Below are 11,400 nucleotides of genomic sequence, written 5' to 3'. Positions count from 1 at the left end.
GTCCATTTAGTACATGAATTGCAGAGTTTATGAAATTGTAAGGCAGCCCATGAGAGAAATTGTGAAGAGTTATGGAACTGAGGGTCATAAATGCAGAGTGCACAGGAAGATAAATAGGAACACTTCTTGACAAAGGAAACATGGTAAGAAAAGTAGAGAATGTACATGATACTGTGCATATGCTTGTGATACATGGAAAAATTAAAACCTGTATCTGAGCTGACCTAGGATAACCGAAAAATGTCAAAGTGATAAGATAAAATAAGACATTCATCGGATATTTAACCTCGGAGGGTTAGCCACCGAGGATAACCTGAGAAATTAAGTGCAACATCGAAGGACTGTCTGTCATATTTCTGTTGGGTATTTGGGACCTCAATCTTGTCCACCAGGATGCGACGCACACCAGTCAGCTAACACCCAGGTACCTACCTAATAATAATATAATACGTAATATCTTTATTTAGTTCAAGTACAAGGTATACAGTCCTAAATGGCATCACTGACATACTGCTATATAGAAAGTACAGTGGTCCCTTGTTTATCTTCGTTAATCCGTTCCTGGAAGTGCGACGAATGTCGAAAAAGACTATTTTCGAATCAATTTTCCCCATAAGAAATAATGTAAATACAATTAATCCGTTGCTGCAGCATGGTTTTAGTCATTATTGTTACCTTCTTTAGAGGCTATATGGTGTCACCCCTTAAGTGGTGTCACCCGTGGAGGTCTGCCTCCCTTTACGATGCCCCTGGTCTGATCTGCTCCATAACAAACTTCATTCTATTAAGCCGAGTGAAGGTTTCTGGCCATCTTCTTGTCATCACTGTTGAGGGTGGGAGACTAATCTCTCCCGTCTTCACATCAGCCACACTTGTCGTACTCATGGGTATCTCATGGAGAGGCGCCCTGTTCCTCTCTGAGAATTGTCAGGTTCCAGTATGTTAGCCACATTCTGTTGGATTCCCCACTCTTTCAGTTAGGTTGACTATTTCCATCATCACTAACTTACTACTTATAACATATTATAAGGAGCTCAGTAGTATCAATCCTTAATTTTCATTAAAATTTGTTTCTTTGAGTTAGATTGACTAATTCCATCATCACTAAATTTACTACTTATAACATATTATAAGTAGCTCAGTAGTCTCAATCCTTAATTTTCATTAAAATTTGTTTCTTTGAGTTAGATTGACTAATTCCATCATCACTAACTTTACTACTTATAACATATTATAAGTAGCTCAGTAGTCTCAATCCTTAATTTTCATTAAGATTTGAGAAGCTACTTCTCATACTCAGCAAACATGCCTAAATACATGCAATATTCCGGGTGCAAATCCTTCCAAGATTTCTTTGGATTCTTTATAAAAAAATGCCATCATGACAAATTCATTCTAAGAAATGAATTGCTAGAGTGGTATTTTGAATACTGTGAACGAGAAGGTGTTGCCGCAGCCTCTCCAGTTAATATTGGTCGCACCCTCAGTAGGATGGGCATCAGGGCTGACAGAAGGGTAGGAGGACATAACGGTTTGGATCAGCAGTATGCTTATTCTGGATTGGCATGGAGGGACTGTCCACCAGATTACTGTCCAGAAGTTATCATTGAGGAAGGTGAAGAAAATATTGATCCTCTCCTCCTGACATACTGTTACGTCCCCATGATGAGACTTCGTGAAGGGTCACTTGATGTTGGCATGGAATGAACGAAAGTATGGAGAGAATGAAATGTTTTTAAAATGTGAGGCTTTTTAATATTATTTTGAACAAGGAGAAGATTTCATTTTTTATTAAGTAGTTATTATTTTTATTTTAGATAAGGAGAAGTTTTTATTATTATTAAGAAATTATTATTATTTTAGATAAGGAAAACTTTTTATTATTATTGATGAGACACAAGACCTTCGACATCATCTTCAAGTTCTCAAGATGGACAATGTGTTAAGATTGTTGTTGTTATTATTTACAAAATTTCCAGAATATTTATGTTACCAGGATGAACCAGAAGAACCCATGATAAATTATGAACCTCAGTTTTTTCAACTCAAAGACATTACCAGCTATAGAAAATACAGTTAAGAAAGATATATAAACTTTTAATGAATTTGAAAATATATAAAGTTAGCATAAGAGAATAAGAATAAGAGATTTCACCGGAGTATAGTGTTAGGGAGAGAAGAAAGTCCATTTAGTACATGAATTGCAGAGTTTATGAAATTGTAAGGCAGCCCATGAGAGAACAAATTGTGAAGAGTCATGGAACTGAGGGTCATAAATGCAGAGTGCACAGGAAGATAAATAGGAACACTTCTTGACAGAGGAAACATGGTAAGAAAAGTAGAGAATGTACATGATACTGTGCATATGCTTGTGATACATGGAAAAATTAAAACCTGTATCTGAGCTGACCTAGGATAACCGAAAAATTTCAAAGCGATAAGATAAAATAAGACATTGATCGGATTTTTAACCTCGGAGGGTTAGCCACCGATGATAACCCGAGAAATTTAATGCGACATCGAAGGACTGTCTATCATATTTCTGTTGGGTATTTGGGACCTCAGTCTTGTCCACCAGGATGCGACGCACACCAGTCAGCTAACACCCAGGTACCTACCTAATAATAATATAATATGTAATATCTTCATTTAGTACAAGTACAAGGTATATAGTCCTAACTGACATCATTGACATACTGCTATATAGAAAGTACAGTGGTCTCTCCTTTATCATCATTAATCCGTTCCTGGAAGTGTGACGATTATCGAAAAAGACTATTTTCGAATCAATTTTCCCCATAAGAAATAACGTAAGCACAATTAATCCATTGCTGCAGCATGGTTTTGGTCATTATTGTTACCTTCTTTAGAGGCTCTATGGTGTCACCCCTTAAGTGGTGTCATCCGGGGCGGCCCGCCTGCCTTTACGATGCCCCTGGCCTATTCTGCTCCATAACAAACTTCATTCTATTAAGCCGAGTAAAGGTTTCTGGCCATCTTCTTGTCATCACTGTTGAGGGTGGGAGACTACTCTCTCCCGTCTTCACATTAGGCGCACTTGTCGTACTCATGGGTATCTTGTGGAGAGGCGCCCTGTTCCTCTCTGAGAATTGTCAGGTTCCAGTATGTTAGCCACATTCTGTTGGATTCCCCACTCTATCAGTTAGATTTACTAATTCCATCATCACTAACTTTACTACTTATAACATATTATAAGTAGCTCATTAGTCTCAATCCTTAATTTTCATTAAAATTTGTTTCTTTTAGTTAGATTGACTAATTCCATCATCACTAACTTTACTGCTTATAACATATTATAAGTAGCTCAGTAGTCTCAATCCTTAATTTTCATTAAGATTTGAGAAGCTACCTCTCATACTCGGCAAACATGCCTAAATACATGCAATATTCCGGGTGCAAATCCTTCCAAGATTTCTTTGGATTCTTTATAAAAAAATGCCATCATGACAAATTCATTCTAAGAAATGAATTGCTAGAGTGGTATTTTGAATACTGTGAACGAGAAGGTGTTGCCGCAGCCTCTCCAGTTAATATTGGTCGCACCCTCAGTAGGATGGGCATCAGGGCTGACAGAAGGGTAGGAGGATATAACGGTTTGGATCAGCAGTATGCTTATTCTGGATTGGCATGGAGGGACTGTCCACCAGATTACTGTCCAGAAGTTATCATAGAGGAAGGTGAAGAAAATATTGATCCTCTCCTCCTAACATACTGTTACGTCCCCTTGATGAGACTTCGTGAAGGGTCACTTGATGTTGGCATGGAATGAACGAAAGTATGGAGAGAATGAAATGTTTTTAAAATGTGAGGCTTTTTAATATTTTGAACAAGGAGAACATTTTATTTTTTATTTGAAGTTATTATTTTTATTTTAGATAAGGAGAAGTTTTTATTATTATTATTGTTATTAATATTATTATTATTATTAATATTATTATTATTTTTAATATTATTGTTATTATTATTGATTAGTCACAAGATCTTCCACATCATCTTCAAGTTCTCATGATGGACAATGTGTTAAGGTTGTTGTTATTATTATTTACACAATTTCCAAAATATTTATGTTACCAGGATGACCCAGAAGAACCCATGATATATAAACTTTTAATAAATTGATAATATAAAAAAGTTAGCAGATATGATAAATATGATCTTTACAGCAAGTTGGAATAAAACTATCTATTCAGCAATTGCAATTGTGTACGTGTGTGTGTGTTATAATGTAAGATATTAACATATATGGAAGGGAAGTGGCAATACAGAAATATGTAAATAGATTGATGCTGTGGTCAGAGAAGAGTCAGCAGCATTATTGGTGTCAGGAAGTCTATCACCTCTTTTGTGCTCTTAAGTTTGTCACAAAGACAGCGGCCAGTGTCTCCACAGTATTGAGAGAAGAGAACCAGGAAATGGAGTCAACTCTGGAAGTATCAACACCAAAAGTACGACCTAGGTTACTACGATGATTGTTTATTCACAAAAAGTTAGTTTGATGTGTAGGGAACACATAGAACTGCTAAGATTTGAGAGACTACAAATAGAAGAAAGACAAAGAATAAGAGATTTCACCAGAGTAGAGAATTAGGGAGAGAAGAAAATCCATTTAGTATGTTAGTAGCAGAGTTTATGAAATTGTAAGGCAGCCCACGAGAGAACAAATTGTGAAGGGATTGGACCGCTAAGTTTTGATAGCTGAACAAGTTACAAAGGCAATGAACATTTATACATTTATATCTGGTCACAGTCATGAACAAGTTACAAAAAAGTAGTGAGTCGGACTTGAGTCCTGGAGGTATAGTGGAGATATATTGCCGTTTTAGACCTGTAGTGTCGGTATGCCTCTGGCAAGACTGTGATGGTGCTAGTAATGATGTTAATATCTTTATTATGCACCCTATTTGATGAAAGTGTTTTTTAATTTTTTGGGTCGCCCTGTCTTGGTGGGGAACGACGGTGTTAAGAAAAAGATTGAGATGTATAAATAGAAAACAGGAGTAAATAACATGCTAAAATATCCAAGGTCTTGCAGCAGAATAAGTAAGTTTATTCAGGTATACACAAATACAGTTACATGGATTATCACACATATCAGCATATGTGTAGAGAACCTGGGATAACTCAGAACAAAGTGATAATAAAAAATTAGATTTTGTTCAGATTTTTAACCTTGGAGGGTTAGCCACCGAGGATAACCTATGAAATGTAGAAAGACAAAGAATAAGAGATTTCACCGGAGTATAGAGTTAGGGAGAGAAGAAAATCTGTTTAGCACATGAATGGCAGAGTTTATGAAATTGTAAGGCAGCCCATAAGAGAACAGATTGTGAAGAGTTGAGGAACTGAGGGTCATAAATGCAGAGTGCACAGAGAAAGATAAATAGGAACACCTCTTGACAGAGGGAACATGGTAAGAAAAGTAGAGAATGTACATGATACTGTGCATAGGTTTGCAATACACAGAAAAAGCAAAACCTGTATCCAAGCTGTAAACATGAACATCAAGGAAAGGAAGCAAAGAGCTACATTACCATTCAGCTTTAAACTTGATGGAAGGAGCTAAATTGTTAGGGGCATTTTTTTTTATTTATTTTTTATTTGGACATGATACATAGTTGTACAAAGAAATATAGTGATTGGGTGTACATGCCAAAAGCCCTTGTATGCAGAGAATTATGGGCAGGATTAAAATTAACTTAAAATTAACTAAGCAATGATATATTCAGTGGTAAAAATTACAGTAAACAAATTACAACATGAAGTACAAATGAGTATTTAAAATAAGAAGCATTAAAGTTGTACAAATTTGTAGCATAACAATGTATAATATAATTGAATCAGATCGAGTAAAATCAATGATTTGTAGTGCAGAAACAGGTCATATGGTCATTAGATGAGTTACTGGGCATTCTAGAGAATGGAGTATTCTATTAGGTAATGTAATTAAAAAAAAACATAGTTTGATAGGGTCACAGGTTATACATTTATGAGATACAGTTATTCAGTATTTAAATAACAAAAAAAGGCACAATACCGTGACTGGAACGATACACAAATAACCCGCACATAAAAGAGAGAAGCTTACGACGACGTTTCGGTCCGACCTGGACCATTTACAAAGTCACACTAACAGTTATTGTGACTTTGTCAATGGTCCAAGTCGGACAGAAACGTCGTCGTAAGCTTCTCTCTTTTATGTGCGGGTTATTTGTGTATTCAGTATTTATTTAGTTGTGGTTGAGTAAATGGTTTTTAAGAAGTCTTGAATTGATAAACAGACATTATTTCTTTTATATTCACAGGTAATGAATTCCAGATTTTTGGGCCTTTTATATGAATTGAGTTTTTACATAGTGTGAGATGGGCATAGAGAACATCAAAGAGTGATGTGTGCCTTGTGTTATGGTCATGTGTTCTGTTGAGATTGGTAAGAAGTTTGAGGGGAGGGTTTATATCCGAGTTTAGTGTTCTATGTATGTAGTAGGTACAATAATCAGTATGGATGTTTTGTATGGTAAGTTTAGAGTTTTGAATATTAGTGGAGTATACTGCCTGTAGTGGGCATTTGTTTTCATTCTGACTGCAGCCTTTTGTTGGGTAATAAATGGTCTGAGATGATTTATTGTTGTTGAACCCCATGCACAGATTCCATAGGCGAGATAGGGGTACATGAGTGAGTGATATAGGGCCAGGAGGGCTGACTGTGGAACGTAGTACCGTATCTTCGATAGTATGCCTACGGTCTTGGAGATTTTCTTGGAAATTTGTGTACATGTGTTTGAAATTTGAGTCTATTATCAAGGTGGATTCCTAAGAATTTTCCCTCTGTGAGCTTTGTGATATGTAGGTGATCTGTTTATCATTATGTTAAGAAGAGCATCTGTAGTTCTGTTCCCAAACTGCATGTAGTAGGTTTTGTCAATATTGAGAGTAAGTTTGTTAATCATCATTCAGGTAGATATTTTCTGTAATTCGGTGTTTACAGTATTGGCTAGTATGACTGGGCTTGGGTGAGAGAAGACGTATGTTGTGTCATCTGCAAATAGTGTGGGTTTGAGTAGTTGTGATGCATTTGGTAGGTCATTTATGTATATGAGAAAGAGAAGAGGGCCAAGGGCACTTCCCTGTGGGACACCAACTGTAATTGGCTGTGTGGAAGAGTTTGCTCCATTTGTATACACATATTGGCTTCTGTTGCTAAGGTATGACTTTAGGTAGTTGAGGGAGTGCCCTCTTATACCATAGTATGATAATTTTATGTGCAACAAATCATGGTCAACTGTATCAAAAGCTTTACGTAAATCAATAAAGATCTCTAATGGGACTTTTTTTTTTTCTCGAGTGCAGTGTATATTTGTGCTAGCATGTGTATAATAGCATCATTCGTATTTTTATTAGGCCTGAACCCAAACTGACAGGGGTTGAGTATGTTGTGGGAGATGAGGTAAGAATAGATTCGCTTATGAATTAGTTTTTCAAAGATTTTAGAGAGAGGGTGTAAGTTGGATATTTGCCTATAGGTATTCAAGTCTGCTTGATCTCCTTTATGTATCTGGGTGACCCTCGCTATTTTGAGAACCGTAGGGAAGGTAAAGGATTCAATGGATTTGTTAAAGAGTGTTGCAATGATTGTAGTGAGTTTGTGTCAACCATCTTTGATTTTGTTTTAATGTCACCTTTTCACCATTTATAATATTTCTGGTATACAGTAGACCTGTATATTACACGGATATATTTGCCACATTTTGGTTATTGCACTATTGAAAAATTGCGGCACAGTTTTATACAACACTTCATAAAATTAACTTTACACTTTACACTGTTTGCAGGCGCAGAAAAAAATTCTCCAGCTGGTGACTTTAAATTAAAGCCTATGCTGGTGTTCAGAGCAGAAAATTCAAAATCTCTCAGATCCTATTAAAAAAAACGTTCTTCCTATTATATGGCAGTCACATAAGAATGCCTGGGTAATGAGACAGCTGTTTAACCCGTAAACGGTCCAGGCAGATCTACGTTCACTTGTGTAGTGCTCCAAAAGTCGATCTACGTTTTTTTTTACATATTTTCAAATATAACAAAAAAAAAAAGTAGATCAAAGTTTTTTTACACATTTTCAAATGTAAAAAAAAGAAAAAAAGATCTACTTTTTTTACATACTTTCAAATGTTGAAAAAACGTATACTAGATACGTTCGGACCGTTTACGGGTTAAAGACTTGTTTGCAAATTATTTTTACTCTGCAGTTGAACTTTATTTCGAAGATAATGAAATGGATTTTAGAGTTTTGTTGTTAATGACATTGCACCAGGTCATCCTACTTTTCTTTCTGACTTGAATGAAAATGTCACTGTAATTTTCCTGCCACTGAACACGACATCATTATTGCGGCCAGTGACCTCTTACTTAAGATGCACCTTTGCACAAGCCATACAAGTAACAATGCAAGAAAATGCCAAACAAATTCTGGAAAGGTTACAATATCCAAAATGTAATTAAAAGCACTTATAAGTGAATCATGGCTTGAAATAACTCCAAAACTGGAATCAAAATGAGAGCTGTTTGGCAAATTCTTTTACTGCATTGTTCCAGTGAATTTATTGGTTTTGAATCCCATATTGAAACTGTGAGAACATTGTGCAGCTTGGGAAACATCATCTCAGAGTAGAGGCTTTAAACTCTGAAAATGTGCCTCAATGCATTAAAGATAAAGATTTTATTTTTTTTACATAGGTTACAATGGGTAATTACAATTTTGATTTGTTAAGTACACAGAAAGCCACTATCATGCTAGGGCATTTAGGGCAGATTAATCTTAATAGTACGTACATGTACTTAAAAACTACTTAAATCTAGATAGGATAAGAGTAGTTAATTTTTAATTAATCATTATTTTATCTTATGAATAATAAGATATTTTATGTTATGGATAACAGTCTTGATGTAATACACAACTAATAACAATATTACAAGTAATATAATTGATGATGGTGCAAGCAGTACTATTTTAAGTATAAGTTGATGTATTACTAGACTAGTGGTCATTGACTCACACTGCAATGACCTTGACGATGCAACACGTGTGGCAATGGGTCAATAATGTTTATACGAAGAAAGAGAGGAAAATCAAAAAGAAAATGCGGTGCCCACAAAAGAATTCACATTTGATGACTATCAATGTAATTGTGAAAGTAGATGCTAGTGACTTCATAATAAATGCAGATCCAGACATTGAAGGAGACATTACAAAATGTTATTCGATGCTTTAAAGATATACAGTGGACCCCCGGTTAACGAACTTTTTTCATTCCAGTAGTATGTTCAGGTGCAAGTACTGACCGAATTTTTTCCCATAAGGAATATTGTGAAGTAGATTAGTCCATTTCAGACCCCCAAACATACACGTACAAACGCACTTACATAAATACACTTACATAATTGGTCGCATTTGGAGGTGATCGTTATGCGGGGGTCCACTGTATATGCTGATAATAATAAGAAAAAATTGTGCAAACTACGTTGTTCAACTATTTTTCCAAATAAAAATGATCTTTTGCTCTACCCTATGTATGGTACATTGGGTATTTACAACTGTAATAAAAATCTTTAATACTACCATTTTTTTTTTTTTTAATACTATTTTTTTTTTTTTTTTTTTTTAAATCTCTTGTAATTTTTTGCAAGTGTGTGCCAGAGTTTGGTGTACATTGCTTTGTACTAAGAAAATGGCTAAATATTTTTTGTGCTCCAACATATTTAATCGTACTGTTGGAACTGATTACATTAAAACACATTATAATACAGTGGACCCTCGACCAATGATGGCATCGACTAACGTTAAATTCGACCAATGATACATGTTAACGCTAACATGTTGCCTCGACTAATGTTAAAAAAACTCGACTAACGATAATCGTTCTCAAGTACCAATTAATATCGTTAGTCGAGGGTCCACTGTAATACCTTGATCAGTACAGTATTATATTGTACAGTATATTTTTGATATGCATTAACTGTATTGTTGTATTTAATTCTCTTTAGGCTAAATTTAAGTTTAATTTACTGTTAATTAACTGCTTAATTTTGGCTCATATTTGTGTTAAAAGATATAATTTTATATATTCAGTATGCTACTGTTATACGTTCATGTCCAATATACAGTGGTACCTCGTGATACAAACAGCTCAAAACTCAAACTACAGTGGACCCCCGGTTTACTATATTATTTCATTCCAAAAGTATGTTCAGGTGCCAGTACTGACTGAATTTGTTCCCATAAGGAATATTGTGAATTAGATTAGTCCATTTCAGACCCTCAAACATATACATACAAATGCACTTACATAAATACACTTACATAATTGGTCGCATTGGGAGGTGATCGTAAAGCGGGGGTCCACTGTATTGTGTAAGTGCTTTTGTAAGTGTATTTTTGGGGTCTGAAATGGATTAATTTATTTGACATTATTCCTTATGTGAACAAATTCGTTCAGTATCAGCACTTGAGCAGCCTTCTGGAACGAATTAATTTTGTATCTCAAGGTACCGCTGCATTTTTTATTTTTCTGTTCTTATAGTCCCAATATGCCATGCATGACTATGGGTATTTCTTTGTAAATAACTTAATGTTAACCTACTATTGTAACTAATGTAACTTCTTGGGAAATAAAGTTATCATCATTATTGTCAAATCCCCTGAGTACAGTGGACCCCCGCTTTACAATCAGCTCCCAGTGCGACCAATTATGTAAGTGTATTTATGTAAGTGCGTTTGTACATGTATGGTTGGGGGTCTGAAATGGACTAATCTAATTCACAATATTCCTTATGGGAACAAATTTGTTCAGTACTGGCACCTGAACATACTTTTGGAATGAAATAATATCGTAAACCGGGGGTCCACCGTATTGTCTAAATTTTGATCCCACTTCCCCTGATTATTTTTTCTTGTATCAAATTGATGTTGTTTCACTGGCATATGGCCAGTGATGTTTGGCATTCTTCCAAATTCAAGTTATAATCCAAGTATTTGTCATGTTATGTATACTGGATGTTAATGGAGAACAACCTAGCATGTGTGCCATGTAAGAAATCCTAAAAAAATCTTTGTATGTCTAGTTCATAAGTAGTCTTTAACCTTTAAACTGTCCAAGCGTAGATCTACGTTCGCATGTGTAGCGCTCCGGCCTTGATTTTCCCCATTTGAAAGCATGTAAAAAACATAGATCTACATTTGGAGCACCCCCCCCCCCCCCCACATGTGGATGTAGATCTGCATTTGGACAGTTTAAGGGTTAAGTATTAGGATTAATTTTCCCAAATTGCATTGCCTAACAATATTTTTTTACATGTAAACTACATTATCTGTGCACTGCATAAAAG

The 11,400-nt window shown here is 35.4% G+C and overlaps 1 protein-coding gene across 5 annotated transcripts in view; it reads left to right on the top strand.

Moving 5' to 3' along the window:
* LOC138851071 (bifunctional peptidase and (3S)-lysyl hydroxylase Jmjd7-like) overlaps positions 1–11,400 on the top strand; it is a 222,380-nt gene that overhangs the window by 163,106 nt on the left and 47,874 nt on the right. The gene's annotated exons all lie outside the window — the stretch shown is intronic.

Source organism: Cherax quadricarinatus, chromosome 94 (genome assembly GCF_038502225.1).
Source record: "Cherax quadricarinatus isolate ZL_2023a chromosome 94, ASM3850222v1, whole genome shotgun sequence".
Lineage (NCBI taxonomy): Eukaryota > Metazoa > Arthropoda > Malacostraca > Decapoda > Parastacidae > Cherax > Cherax quadricarinatus.
The sequence above is the reverse complement of the archived record's forward strand: the minus strand, read 5'-3'. Positions and strand labels throughout refer to the sequence as shown.